Source organism: Marmota monax, unplaced genomic scaffold (assembly GCF_021218885.2).
Source record: "Marmota monax isolate L192 unplaced genomic scaffold, Marmota_monax_Labrador192_F-V1.1 WCK01_AAM20220418_F8-fsc00084, whole genome shotgun sequence".
In the NCBI taxonomy this organism is placed as follows: Eukaryota; Metazoa; Chordata; class Mammalia; order Rodentia; family Sciuridae; genus Marmota; species Marmota monax.
The window spans coordinates 7,089,001-7,102,866 of record NW_026694575.1 but is presented as its reverse complement, the minus strand read 5'-3'; the positions used below and the strand labels follow the sequence as shown (position 1 = coordinate 7,102,866).

General features: G+C 59.7%; 1 long non-coding RNA gene across 1 annotated transcript; it reads right to left on the bottom strand.

Annotated features, from left to right (window-relative positions):
• Window positions 1-4,054: 4,054 nt before the first annotated feature.
• On the bottom strand, window positions 4,055-11,176 carry LOC131423285 (uncharacterized). The gene is made up of 2 exons (XR_009224633.1): window positions 9,751-11,176; window positions 4,055-9,562 (listed from the first exon to the last, which is right to left on the bottom strand). It is a non-coding gene; the product is annotated as an uncharacterized LOC131423285 (long non-coding RNA).
• Between the last annotated feature and the right edge of the window lie 2,690 nt (window positions 11,177-13,866).

The window sequence follows — 13,866 nt, the reverse complement described above, 5'->3', positions numbered from 1 at the left end:
GTCTTGCACTCCCTGGGCCAGCGTGACTGTCACCAAATGTCTGAAGCCTATGGAAAAGTCCAGCCCCTGGTCCCTGTCCCTCCAGTGCTGTCCCATCTGGTGGGTTCAGAGAGAAGAGCCACGTCCAGGCTGGGTACCTCCAAGGGCTGCTGAGGACAAGACCCCACTGGAGGACAGGGACCTCGAGGGAAGTGGTTGGATGCTCTCGTGCAGCCATTTGCAGGACTCGAGGCCAGGTCGGGGGTCCTCGGACCCGGGGTCCTCGGGCCGGGGTTCCTGGGCTGACGTGAGCCCCCCTCCATCAGCAGCACTGCTGGGTCAGCTCAACTGCTGGAGTCCTGCCAGGGACCCGGAGTCGGGCAGATGTTCGCTTCTTCCACCTTTGGAGGCCAGGAACGGGCAGTGCCCATCTGTTGGCCTCAGCTGGTGAGGGCCAGAGCAGCCTGCTCTTAGTGTGGCCTGGCTCACTGTCCCCCTGCCTGGGGGCTGGAGGGGGCAGTGCCTGGATCAGCCGGCCCTGCTGGAGGCTGCTTAGGAGGTGCCCTCTCACCGGCTCAGGGTCCTGCCACGTGTGTGCGAGGGGAACAGCGCGGAGCACTAGGTGACCAGCAGGGCTTCCTGGCGGGCACGTGCCAGGCAGCCTGGTTCCCTCCCCACTGCCAGGTTCTACAGAATCGGTTCTCCGATTCTGGTCCCCGCACATCCCACCTGGAACCTGTCAGAAGTGAGACCCCCCTGCCTGCCCTGGCCGGCTGAGTGGGTGCTCTGGGGCTGGGGTGCTGGGCTCTGCGTGCAACCGGGGATTGGAAGGTGCGCCAGGACCAAGGTGTCCACCTCTCTTTCGAGGCATCCATCTCACTGTCCTGCTTCTCAGCTCTGAAGCCTTGCATGGCTCCCCTTGATGTCTGGATAAAGCCCAAAGACCCCAGCAGCATCCGAAGCCTCTCCTGCTGGCCCAGGCTGAGGGGTGCCGCCGTGTTCAGTCAGGCCAGAGCTGCTGGGGGGCAGCGCCTGGACTCCTGCCGTGGACCTGGGAGCTGGACCGTGGCAGCCTGGCAGACAGCAGAGAGAGCAGGAGAAATGATGGCCTTTGCTGTCCGTGTGTGGCCCCAGGTAACCGTCCGAGGTTCAGGCTCCACCCTCACCCTACGAACTGCTGGGAGCCTCGGATCCTCACCCCCCGCCCTCCAGGTGACACTGCGTCTGTGCCTTGGTCACTGAGAGGGTGGAGTAAGACCACCAGATCTCAGTGCCCTGCCCGATGCCCTCACACGGCAGGAGCCCTAGAATGCCCGGGCCTGGAGTCCACGTCCCAGGCCCTCAGGGCACTCTAGGGCAGAGGTTCCAGAAGTCTGAGTGTCCTAGGTTCGAGAAAGGGAGACAAACTACTTACCACCGCGCACCAGTGAGGGGCTTCTCCATGAACACACTGACGCCTCTCCACCCACGTGTGTAAATACTTCAAAGTGGAAAAAATAAAGACACCAGTCAGGAGCTTCCCGTCAGCTTGGTCACGTGAGGCTTTTGGCCTCCACGCAGGAGGCCACAGGGAGCCATGGGAGGTCGTGGAGGAGGGAAGCGACGCAGTAGGGTGGAGGCCTTCGAGAGCACGCATCAGGACCTCCTGGGGCACTGGGGACCTCGTGGCAGTGGGTGAGGACAGTATCGTCCCACTTTACAGATGTCAGAACTAGGCTCGGAAGGTTGAAATTACTTGCCACGACCTCAGGGCTAGTAAGTAGGGGGCTGGGACTTGCCAAATGAGCTTTGGGGACAAATCTATGAGAACCTCGGGGGTTTCAAGGCTTGGGAGTCACGGATGGGGATCGTGAGCCCAGTGGACAATCCTTACGCTGGGCGCAGGCAGAGGCCAGTGACGGCAAAGGGCAGCGGCTTGGAGGTGCCAGGCCCGGCCCTGCCTCTCCTCCTAGCTTGGCCTGCACAGGCACGCGGCCTCCTGCCACAGATTAAGACTGGTGGCCACTCCTCGGAGGGTCGGGAAGGAGGCGCAGAGGTGTGCATGCTGGGCACCCTGCTCTCCCAGGCTGCGTGGAGCCTCGGAGTCCCCAGGCCCCGCCCCCACCTGCCCACAACGTGCCCAGGCCTGGGCTGGGGTGAGGCGGAGCCCCACCAGCTCTGTTGCCCAGATACCGTGGAGGCCATGCGTGTGGCCCCTCTCCATGGCAACAGCACCCGCAGCCGCGTGGGGGCAGGGGAGCCTCCATGCCATGCCTAAAGGGGCTGTCCCCATCCCTGGGACCCAGCGGGAGACAGCTGGAGGAGGCCAAAGCCCTCCAAGCCACAGGCAGCTGGGCCTCAGCACCTCAGTACAACACCAGCCTCCCTGGGAGTCTGTCTGGCAAACAGGCTGAGGCCCCGCACTCGACCATGGGTGGGGAGGGGGGGAGGGAGAAGGGATGTGCATGGCTGAAGGCCCCCTGCGTGCCCTCTCTGGACAGCCTGGGTGGGGCAAAGCAGCTGTTAGCACCCAGGGCCTATTTGATTCTGGTTCAAATCCCAGCACTGTGGGTTTTTTAGCTGTGGGCCTGTCTGACCATCAGGTTCTCTTCATCAGGGAAACAGGGATAACAGCTCCCACCTTGTAGGGTTGTTGGTAGGATAATGTGGAGCAAGTCCAGGCCCTACTTTGTAAACAGTGGCAGTTCCTGTCATTTCCTCTGTTTTACGCTTGGGAAAGTGAGACCCGGGGAGGTCCCAGGGCCCGCTGTCATGGCAGTGGGGTGCTTTGTAAGCCGAAGCCGGGCCCCGAGGCTTGTGCCTCCTCTTGGCCCTGGTAGCCATCATGTTCTAAGACCAGGGGTGACTCCTTACTTCTCTCTCTTGCTCTTGGGGCACCGTGGCAGGCTGGGGGGCGGGCAGGTGAGGGAGCTCAGAGGCTCCACAGCCAGGGATCCAGGATTGGACCCCAGCTGGGCCAGTGGCCTGCGTGTGACCTTGGCAGGTTGCTTCTCCCTGGCCTGAGTCTCCTTATCTGTGGGGCTGACACCTCTAGCCTTCTGGAGGCCGGGAGCAGAAACTGCAGACACCCTGGCTCTTCTTTCGCACCCAGACCTGGGCCACAGGAAGCGCCATCGGCTCTGCCTTCAGATGCTTCTGGGATGGGTGATGTCATTCTGTCGTTGGCCTCCTGTCTAGAACCTCGGCTCTCCCGGCACACACGGGAGCTGCCCACCTCTGCCTTTTTCTGACAGCCATCCTCAGGCCCTGCAGCAGCTCCTGCCTCAGTCGAGGTGGCAAAGCCAAGTCCACCCCCGTCCCTGTGGCCCTTCCCTGTGGCCCTTCCCAAGTGGCCCTTCCCTGTGGCTTGCCCCTGTGACCCCTCCCTGTGGCCCGCCCCTGTGGCCTGTCCCTGCTTGCCTGCCCTCCCACTCCTCTCCCCTTGCTCGGGCCACACGGCCTCCAGGATGGGCCAGGTGAAGTCTAGCTCTGAGGCTTTGTGCTGGCCGTCCCTCTGCCAGCCGTGCTGTTCCCCCCGCCTGGCCTGGCCTGCCTTCAGCTATCTTGGCCCTGAGATTTAAAGGGCGCCCAGGTGCCAGGCCACACTGTGCTCTTTCCCCCACTGCTGAGCTGCTGAGGGTCGGCTGGCACCCACCTGCCTTCCTGCCCTGCCCTCCTACTCACCAGCTGGAGGACGCCCTCACCACTCAAGGCCATCTTTCTCAGCGGGGGGGGGGGGTCAATTGATGAGAATGTTTTATCTGGAAAATTTGCAAAAGTCGCAATAGCTCACTAGGCACTGCTCCTTTTTTCTGCCTCACACATGCCAGGCAAGTGCTCTACCACTGAGCCCCAGCCCAGCCCAGCCCACGCTACCACCTCTCGGTTTTTGCCCGGACTGGGGTTCTCAGGCAGAAGCTGTGTGCCTCCCAGGGATGTGTCTGAGGCACTTGGAGTGTTAGAACTGGGGGTGCTGCTGGCCTCCAGTGGGTAGAGGCTGGGGATGTTGCTAATTATGGAGATTGCTCAGAAAACTTGAAGTGGAACCATCGTTTGACCCAGCTGTCCTAAATAACTTAAAATCAGCACACTACAGTGACGCAGCCACATCAATGTTTATAGCAACTCAATTCACAATAGCTGAACCATAGAACCAACCTAGATACCCTTCAACAGATGAATGGATAAAGAAAATGTGGTGTATGTACACAACGGAATACTACTCAGCCTTAAAGAAGAATGGAATTATGGCCTTTGCCGGTAAATGGATGGAGCTGGAGAGTATCATGCTAAGTGAAATAAACCAATCCCCCAAACCCGAAGGCTGAATGTTTTCTCTGACATGCAGATGCTAATTCACAATAAGGAGGGGGGTGGCTAGGGAAGAGCAGAGGTACGTTGGGTTAGGCAGAGGGGAGGAGGTGGGGGGAAGGAAGGACAGTATAATGAAGGGGACAATTATCACCCATGTGCATATGTGACTACACGACCCGTGTGAATCTAGAGCATGTACAACCCGAAGAGTGAGAAGTTGTGCTCCATTTATGTATCAGGTGACAAAGTGCGTTCCACTGTCATTTATGACCAATTAGAACAAATTAAAAAATAATTAATAAAAACTAGTGACATTAATCAAATATTGATCTGGTCCGTTGTCAGTGGCGACAGATTGGGAGCCCTGCCCTAAATGGGCCAGCGGTTCCTGTGTTGACCCTGTTCTTTCCTGCACATGGACTCCTGCATGGCTCTTCGAGCGCCATCTGTGGGCCCCGTGGCTCTTCAGCGGAACCCCTGAGCAGCCATCCCAGCTGGTGACGCAGTCCCGATGCCGGGTGGCCTGCGTGGGCGCTGGGTTGCCCCTCAGCAGCCTTCATCTTGCCCCCAGGGCCCTGCCCAGGATAGAGCTGCTCCTCAGCGCTGCTTTCTTTTCTCTGTGAACAGATAGCTGCGTCCTCTGCCCCTTCCTGTGGCATGACCTTGACACCTCTGCAGGGCACAGCTGCCTGGTTGGTGGCACAGCTTCCTGGTTGGTGGCACAGCCTTGGGGACGTTGGTCAGGTTGCTTCCCCGAGACCAGACTGAGGTGCTGCAGACAAATAAAAAAAGATTTTCTGATAAACATACCGACTGCCATCCCGCATCCCGGAGGTCAGAGGCTGGCTTTGCCTGTGGTCGGTGGCCTTGGGACAGACCCGGGTCTTCTTTCCCTTCAGCAGGAGGAGCTTCTCCCGGGCTCCCCCCTCCTCCGGCTCCTCCTTCCTTCCTCTCCCTGCTTTCATTCTCTGTCACCGGGCTGCGTCTGCGGGTCCTGTGTGACACCCTGTGCTCTGATCCACTCAGGTGGCCAAGCTCCGTGCCCCTCGGCGCTCAGGCTGCTCCAGCTGGCCCTGGTGTCTCCACTGCACCCCTGGCCTTCTCTGGCCACCTCCTTAGGTTCTGCCCATACTGAAGCTCGCGGCGTCCCTGTGTGTCCTGCGTTGGCCTCGGGACTGTCCACTTCCCAGAGTGCCCTGCTCACTGGGGCAGAGATATTGAGGAAGTGGGGTTGGGGGGCCGGTGGGCTCCCTGATGCTGGGTGACAGAGGTTCCAGGTCGTCGCAGCAGACGGAGCCGGAGCTCAGCCCTCGCGGGTGCTCCAGTGTATTTAAGCCATGAGAGCAAATGTCCACTCAGGTCCCAGCCTGGGCTCCCCACCGTCCCCTTCCCTGTGTGCTTTTCCCTTGGTGGCAGCCCTGATCCCCACCACAGTGATGTATCTGCTGTCTTGCTCAGTGCTATTGTTTGGTAAGTGTCCCCTGGTGGCAATGGTTTGGTCCCCAGCTTGGTGCCACAGGGTGGTGGTGGGGCTTTAAGAGGGACGCCTAGGGGGTGGTCTCAGGCCCTCCAAGGGGATCATGAGATGCCACAGCATTTCTCTTTCTCTGTCTCCCACATCTTGTGAGCAGCCTGCTCTGCACATGCTCCCTGCCATGACGTGCTGCCTCACCCAGGCCCCAAAGCAACAGGTCTCCCTGACAGTGAGCTGACACCACCCAAACTGTGAGCCAAAAACCTTTTCTCTTTTTTAGTTGATCAACTCAGGTATTTTGTTACAGTACTGGAAAGCTAGCAGCCTGGTGATGTCAGAGCTGTCTTAGTTTACGTGAGCACACACTCTGATGTTCCAGCATCCACTCGATCACTTACGACTACTTTTCTCAGGATGCATCCCTGTTACTAAGTGATACACGGGTGTATTTAATTCCAGGATTTTGCCCATTTTTATCAATGGGCACTAAAGCCTTTCTTAATCCCCTCATTGACTCGCCTTGAGTTTGGACAGTGTCCTAAGCTAAAAATGCCAGGGAGGGGAGGTAGAAATGGTCAGTGCTTCTGGGTCCCCTCCTGCTTCAGAGGCGTAGCCTGCATGCTGCAGAGTCGTCTGGCGCAGGCATGGCCTTAAAGAGCAGCAAATCACACAGTGAGAACGTCATTCTTCTGGGTCTCCTTGGTCCTCTGACCATCCAAGGGGACGTCTCGGGCTGGTGCTGCTGTGGCCCCCCTGCCTCTCCACGTGTCCGTCTCCCTGGGGAGTTCTGTGCGTTCCTCTGCTCCAGCTGTGTCTTGGGGCCTGCTGCTTTCCATCTGGGACCTGTCAAGTGACTTCCGACAGCTCTGCCTCAGTTTCCCCACATACGTGACGATGATAGAGTGGTGTCCCTCTCACAGGGTTGCCGTGGGGACGAGCGAGTTGACGCTGGCGGCTGCTTGGCAGACAGCCCCACGCACGGTGAACATTGGCTGTGTTCATCTTCATAACGACCTTCTCCCCGTGGGAAGTGACTCCGGTTTTCCACTTGGGGTGGCGAGTCTAACATTTCCTTCCAGGATCTGTTTAGTCACTGAACCAATGAACAACAGGGATTACGTTTTGGAACGAGTGTTCTCCAGATTTCGCAAAAATCATCAAATTGCCACAGTTTGATGGCCGAGTTGGGGGGTAACCACGCTCTGCTTTTATTTATCCAACTCAATAAGCTTTACTTTGTGCCAGCCTCGAGCCACGTGTTTTATACCCATTTGACTCGTTGGAATTTTTGCAATGATTCTATGGGGTGGAAACTTTATGATCTGTTATACAGGTGAGGGGACTGAGGCCCAGAGAAGTCTATGTAGTGCCCCAGTTTGCACAGTTGAGATGCGAAACTCTGGAATCAGTGCTTTTGGTCACACCCCTTTTGTGAGGGGAACACTGAGGCCCAGAGAGGAAAGGAGCTGGCAGGGTCTCAGGTGGGTCTGGGACGGCTCAAGTGCCTGGTGTGCTGTGAGGGTCCAAGTCCACGTGAGCCTCTGGTGGCGTAAGGCAAGAGTGGAGGCCCACGCGAGGCCGCGAGGCCACACCGCTCAGAGCAGGGCAGAGTGTGAACACAGGTCCTGGAGGTCACCCCTCTCCTTGGCAGCTGCCTGCCTGGGGGCTGCCTTGAAACCACCCCTCTCAAGGCCAAGGTCGAGCTCTGCTGGGTGCAACCCGCCTTCAATGCTGTCCTCCCAGTCATGTGACCCAGAATGTCCAATCAGAACAACTACCCATGGATTCCTGAATGGTGTTGCAATGTCGGCCGCTGGGAGGGACGGCGGGCCATGGCCGCCTTGGCAGCGCAGGCTGACGTGGACTTGGGGTGGGTGGACAGGACATGGGTCTCGCAGCCCTCATTAGCTGCTTCTGAGGCTGGCTGCTCCCACGTTTTCTCCACCTGGGACTCTGGATTCCAGCCCAGGCTCCCCCAGGAGGCGCCCCTGCCCTCCTCTAGCCGGGTGCCCGTGCGCAAGCCCCTGCCAGGCCTCCTGGAGTGGGTCACCCGGTGGCCGGCTCAGCTTGTGATGGGAGCGGCCAGGCTGGGGCTGACCCACCACCTGAGGCCGTGGGGCCAGAGCCAGGCCTTCAGTCCAGCAGGGGAAGCATGGGAGCAGTGTCCTGGGAAGGTGACCCCACGCAGGCACGCAGCGCATGGCGGAGCAGGGACCTTAGAGAGGAGGTGGTCTGTCTGTTCAGGAAAAGCTGCGCATGTCAGGTGGCAGAGGGTGAGGGGCTGGGCAGGGGGCTGAGGGACGCAGGACTGGAGAGGTGGGTAGGTGTCATAGGTGAAGGGACGGGGGCCAAGTCCAGGTCTGGCGTGGGACCCTGAACCACAGGAAGCGGCCGAAGCACCCACGAACAGCCTGGCATGTCAGACTGCGCTTGGGAAGGTCCCACCAGGTGCTGGCGGCCAGCTCAGAGGCACAGGCCTGGCGCCTGCAGTGGGTCTGGTCCCTCAACTCCACCCTCCCTCCAGAGGCATTTGACCCCCTACCTCCACCTGGAGCCACCTGTGAGCCTGACTTCCAAGAAAGAGGCACCGCCCGTCACACTAAGCAAAGACCAGGGCCCTGAGTCACCTCCCTCCAGGCCCCTAGCCTAGCTCTGCCATTTCTGGCTGATGTGTGTCTTCTGGAAGCACCGCAGGCAGTGTCCCAGAGGCTTGAGGACCCCGCTGAAGCCAATCATGGTGTCCCAGAGAGGGCCAGCAGCCTTGTCCAGGGCCCTGCCTGGGCTCAGGTCCCATAGCTGCCTGCCCAGGCCAACCCTTGGTGAGCTCGGTCTCCTGCTCCAGCCCCGAGGATTCCAGCCTGTCCCTGCTCTGTCCAGGAGACGCTCCCGGGGTCGCACCCTGGGGTCCCCCCATACTGGCTCTGCACGTGTGATGGGGTGTGGCCAGAATGGCTGTCGGCCTGGTCCTTGGCCCTGACACGGCCCCTGCCCTGGATGCCCCCCACAGGAGGACCCGCTGCCTGGGCCCCCACTGCTGTCTCTTCTCTGACCTTCCTGTGGGTCACAGGGCCAGCACAAGCTCAGGCCAATAGTCTTTCATCCATCCATCCATCCTTCATCTGCCCATCACCTGTCCCTCCATCCGTCCACCTTCACTGAGCCCTTCCTCTGCACCATGCCCAGGGCCAGGCTCGGGGACAGGAAGGAGGATGAATGACCTGTCAGGGTGGCATGTGCGGGCTGTGGGGCTCGGGCTGAGGCCTGAGGCTGGGGTTCCCTGGGGCTGGGGTGCACTCTGGTGGGGGAGACAACCCACCCAAGTAAACAGTAACCTCAGGTTGTCACAGCATCATGAGGGAAGGAAACGGGGTCGAGCCACCAGGGAGAGGTGACAGGGTTCCTGGGAGTAGGGCAGTGGGCAGTGGGCAGGGCCTGGTGAGATGCAGCTGGGCCTCCGGTGGGTGGGCTCAGGGTTCCTTGGGAGCTGCAGCAGGGACCCGCAGGCCCCGGGGGACTCCAGGCTTTGGGGCACAGGGACACACCTGCCAACTTGGGAGACCTGGGTTCCGTCTCAGGTCTGCCACTTGCTGACTATGACCTCGGGCAGGTCACCTCCCTGTGAGACCCCGATTCCATTCCTTCTGAAGTCCTCTCAGTGATGAGGATGATTCACATTAAATAACACCGAGTGACCCAGGGGGGTGCCAGCACCCCGACAGGCCACCGAAGTGTGGCTTTTTCTTGTTCCGTCTCCTTCCCTTGGCCTCCCAGGACCCCGAAGCCCCCACGTTGGCTGTGTCCCCTCAATTTTCTCATCTGTAAAACAGGACAGTCCAGGTGCCTGCAGTGTAGTAAGTGCTCAGTTAATGTTGGCAGTAGTCTTGCTGCAGGTGAGCTGACCTGCAGTCTGTGCCGCTCTCCCTCCTCCCCACCACCGTGTCAGGTGGCACAAGGACCTTGGCCCCAGCTGCTCCTCTGCTGCCCACACCCTGCCCCCTCCTCACCCACTGTTCTGATTGGTCTGGGCTGCCAGGATCCATAGGGCTCTTTCTTCTCTCTTTTATCCATTTGCTTATTATCTTCTCTGCTTGAGTCGGGAGGTTCCAGAGGGCACAGCTGCGGTGCTGTTCCCTGTCTCAGGTCCCTAGCGTGGGGCACGGGGCACGGGGCACGGGGCACAGCAGGTGTGCACTGCATGGAGCTGAGAGGAAGGAGGAGGAAAGGAAGGGTGGAAGAGGAGGGAGCTGAGAGCCCTGGGGGGCCAGGAGGGCTGGCGGGAGGGAGCCCCATGCCTCCGCTTCTGCCTCTTCCCAGTGGTGGGGACACAGCTGGGTGCTCAGGACCCAAGTGCTGACGTGATGGCAGGTCTGAAGTCCTCCAGGGCTCCACCCTCAAGTCCAGGCTCACCCACGGGGTGAAGCTCTGCCTACCCAGAAGAGCGAGCACCTGGCCGCCAAGGAGGGGCTCTGCTGCCCCCTGCCGTGCTCCTGGGGAAGGCACCACAGGCCCCTCCTGTGGGCTGGACATAAATGCCAGCAAGGACCGGATAGCAACAGCCGTGACCTATTCAATGGCGGCTAAATGTCAGAACGAGGCCTCTACAGACACGCTGCCTTCATCTCCAGCCACCCCAAAATGTGGCTGCCATGATGCTCACGCTTCTGGGTTGGTGGACAAGGAAGCCGAGGCTCAGAGAAAGAGTGGCGTGGCCCACGTCCCACGGCTAGGGGACTGCTAGGGGAGGCCAGGTCAGGATTCTAGCCAGTCTCTCTGGACCCAGGTGGGGCCGAGCAGTCTCCTGGGGGAAGAGAGAGGGAAGGGGAGGGTGGGAGGAGAGAGGGGAGGCCCCAGCAGACTCCAGGAAGGCCACCACAGCCACTCCAGGCGCCCCTGCGGTCCCCAGGCCTTGCCCTCCTTGGGACATCTTCTGGTCTCTCCAACACGCACACCCTCGGCCATGGTCCAAGCTGGGGAAGCTGGTCCAAGCTCCTAGCGGGGGGGACAACCTGGACCCGCCTTCCAGGGAGTGTGTGTGGAGGAGCCTAATCTAGACCTGGCTCCCAGGGGACACAGGGGACCCCTGAAGAAGGGAAGGTGGGCCTATGCCCAGGTTTCCACAGCCAGCGTCACCCTCTGCCTGAGGCAGGGGGCAGGGACCCTCTGTGGGACAGATCCCAGGAACATGCCCTGCAGTGATGGCCTGTCTAGGGCCGAGGCCCTGCCGCCAGGAGGAGCGTCCATGGAGGGCAGCCGTCAGCAGGACAGCGCTCTTGCTACTCGGCCACTCTCAGGCTCCATGGGCAACTCCTTGACCTCTGTAAACGGGACCAGTCACAGCCTGGACCTCTCCAGCTCAGCCGAGAATCCAGGGAGAGCATGGACGATGAGCCCAGAGCCCACGTGGCCCCCTGTGAAGGACCCCGCAGATAGCGGGCAGCCCCCCCCCCCCCCCCCCGCCTCCTCTAGGCCGCGAGGCAGGCGCCGCTCCGGCGCCTTGCAGAGTTGGGGAAACTGAGTCACGGGGCCAGGAAGTGCCTGGGCGCAGGCTTCAGCTGAGTCACAGCCCCTGTGCCAGGAACCTGCTCCCAGCCACCCCCAAAAAGGCTCCACACCTGTCTGCCCACCAGCCGGGGACAGGAGCCGGTCTCCCCAGGCAGGCATCAGGCGGAGGGCTTGCATCCTTCTGTCCGCGAGGAACAGCACACAGTAGGAGCTTCATGCACCTGGAGAAGGCCAGGGTTTCCTGCTCATTCCCTTTGCCACCTTAGGGACGAGGAAACTGAGGCTTGGAGGCCAGCTCTCTGCCCAGGCCACGGCTGTGCTGGAGGAGGACCTGAGCTCATCCCATGGCGTCCAGCAGGAAAGCTCGGGTTGCTGGACTGGGGGGCGCTAGCTCCCAGAACAGGCCTGGGATCAAAGGCTCAGCAGGAAGCCCCTCCCGTCCGACTTCCCCAGAACTAGGACACAGTGTGGCGTCAGCAGGCCGCATTCCGGCTCCAGCCCCAGGGCGAGGCCCGTTTCCTCCCTCCTGCCCTGGCATCCCAAACAGGAAGCTGGGTCACGTGAGCTGGCCTGGCAGAGGGCACAGGGATGGACGGGTGGACAGGCTCCCAGACGTCCTTCTCTGCAGGTGCCATGGGCAGCAGGGGAGAGGAGGGGAGGGGTCTGCTGCGCTTGCCCCTCCCCCCACACTGCTTTTGGTCTCCACAAGCCATTGCACTGCCCAGGTGGCGTGGCTCCGTTGACCACTCACTGATGGACCATCATGGCTACTGTGGACAGTCCCTCCAGCCGTGGGCTTCACTTGGATCCTCTTCGTCAACCCTCAGTAGCAATCCCCGCATCTTCCTTTGACAATGAGGACCCTGAGAGGCTGGCAGGCTGATACTAGGCTAAAGTGCCGCAGCCGTGGGTGTGGGTGTCACGGGCAGGGCAGCGGTTTGGACACAGGGAGCTTCACCAGGGGACGCAGTTCCTGTCAGCTCAGCCCCTCAGGCTCAGCATCGGAGAGGCCAAGCCTGATGGTCTCTATCCTGGGTAACCTCTTCCACGGCTGCCCTTTGCCCTAGGGACCAAGTCCACCCCCTGAGGATCCATGCCCTTGACCTGGGCTCCCCCACCTCTCCAGCCTGACTTCCCCTTTACTGTCCAGAGCCACTTCTGACTCCCAAGAGCACTCTCACTTTTCCCCTCAGTACTTCCTTCTGTTTGGGGGCAATCTCAGGGTCAAAGAGGGGACAGGTGTGTGACAAGTCACAGAATCACAAGAGGCAGGATATTTCCTGCTCAGGCCTGGCTGCTCTGAAGACTTGCATGCCCAGAGCTCTAGAGCAGAGGCCGCGGGTCTGTGCAGATGGTAGCTTCCAGGCCTATCCCTGGAGGTGTGGGGAGGGGCCTGGACATCTGCACTGTTGGTGGTCTCCCTGGGCAGGTATGAGCTCCCTCCAGGCCCCTGCTGCCTTGGGACTGTCCAACGGCTCCGAGTGGACACAGGGACTGCAAGACATCCATGGGTTTTTCTTACCCACGGGTCCCTGCCCACCAGGGATGCAGCCTCACCTCTCCCAGGGAGCAGCCTGATTTCTCATGCCGATCCCTGGGGTCTCCTACCAGCAGGTGGCTCCCTCCACCCCAGGAAAGGCTGGTACAGACTGGGGATCTCAGGCGGATTGTAACCTGAACGCCATGGAATACACTGAAAGAGGCAAATCTGGGGGCCCAGACTCGAATCTCTGAGCTGGAAGGTCTGGGTGGGACCCCAGAGCAGGCAAGCCAGAGGCCTGAGGAAGCCAGGAGCATGGGTGTCCAAGGGGGACCAGGGGGTGGAAAGGGGTCATCTAGCTCCTCTAGCTGCAGCTGCGCCGGTTCCCGTATCTGCAAACATGGAGAACAGCAGTGCCTACCCACCTCTCAGAATTTTAAGAGTTGAAGGGCAAAAGAGTGTAAGGGACCAGAATTTGTTTTTCTTTCTCATTCAGAAGTCCCTTTTCAGTCTGGCTCCTTCCACGAATGTTTATTGAACAAATAATCTGTTCCTTCCCTAGACTCTTGGGCTCCAGTTCCCATGGGGGCAGCATGGATTTTTGCCATCCCCCTGAGGGGCAAGGTGCATTGGTCATAGCTGGGAAGCCACAGGGGAGGGATCAAACCAGGGTTATGTCCCCGGCTGCCTGCAGTGTTCACTCCTGGCAGGAGAGCCCAGGCACCCAGCCCATCCCTCTATTTGGGAGCACCCCACCCCAGCTCCAGTAGTCTTATTTTCCATGATTACACTTACCCACAGTCAATCATGGTCAGAAAACATTACGTGGAAAATTCCAGAAATAAATAATTTATAAGTTTTAAATTGTGCACCCTTCTGAGTATGGCTGGGATATCATCATTTTGTCCAATGTATCCACTTTGTATATGTTACCCACCCGTTCTCCATTTAGTAGCCATTTTGATTATCAGGTCAACTATTGTGGTATCAGTGCTTGTGTTCAGTAACCCTTATCTGGCTTAATAATGGCCCCAGAGCACAAGAGCAGTGATGCTGGCAACTAGATATGCTAAAGAACAGCCATAAAGTGCTTCCTTTGGTGAAAAGTTGAATGTTCCTAATTTAATAATAAGAAAAA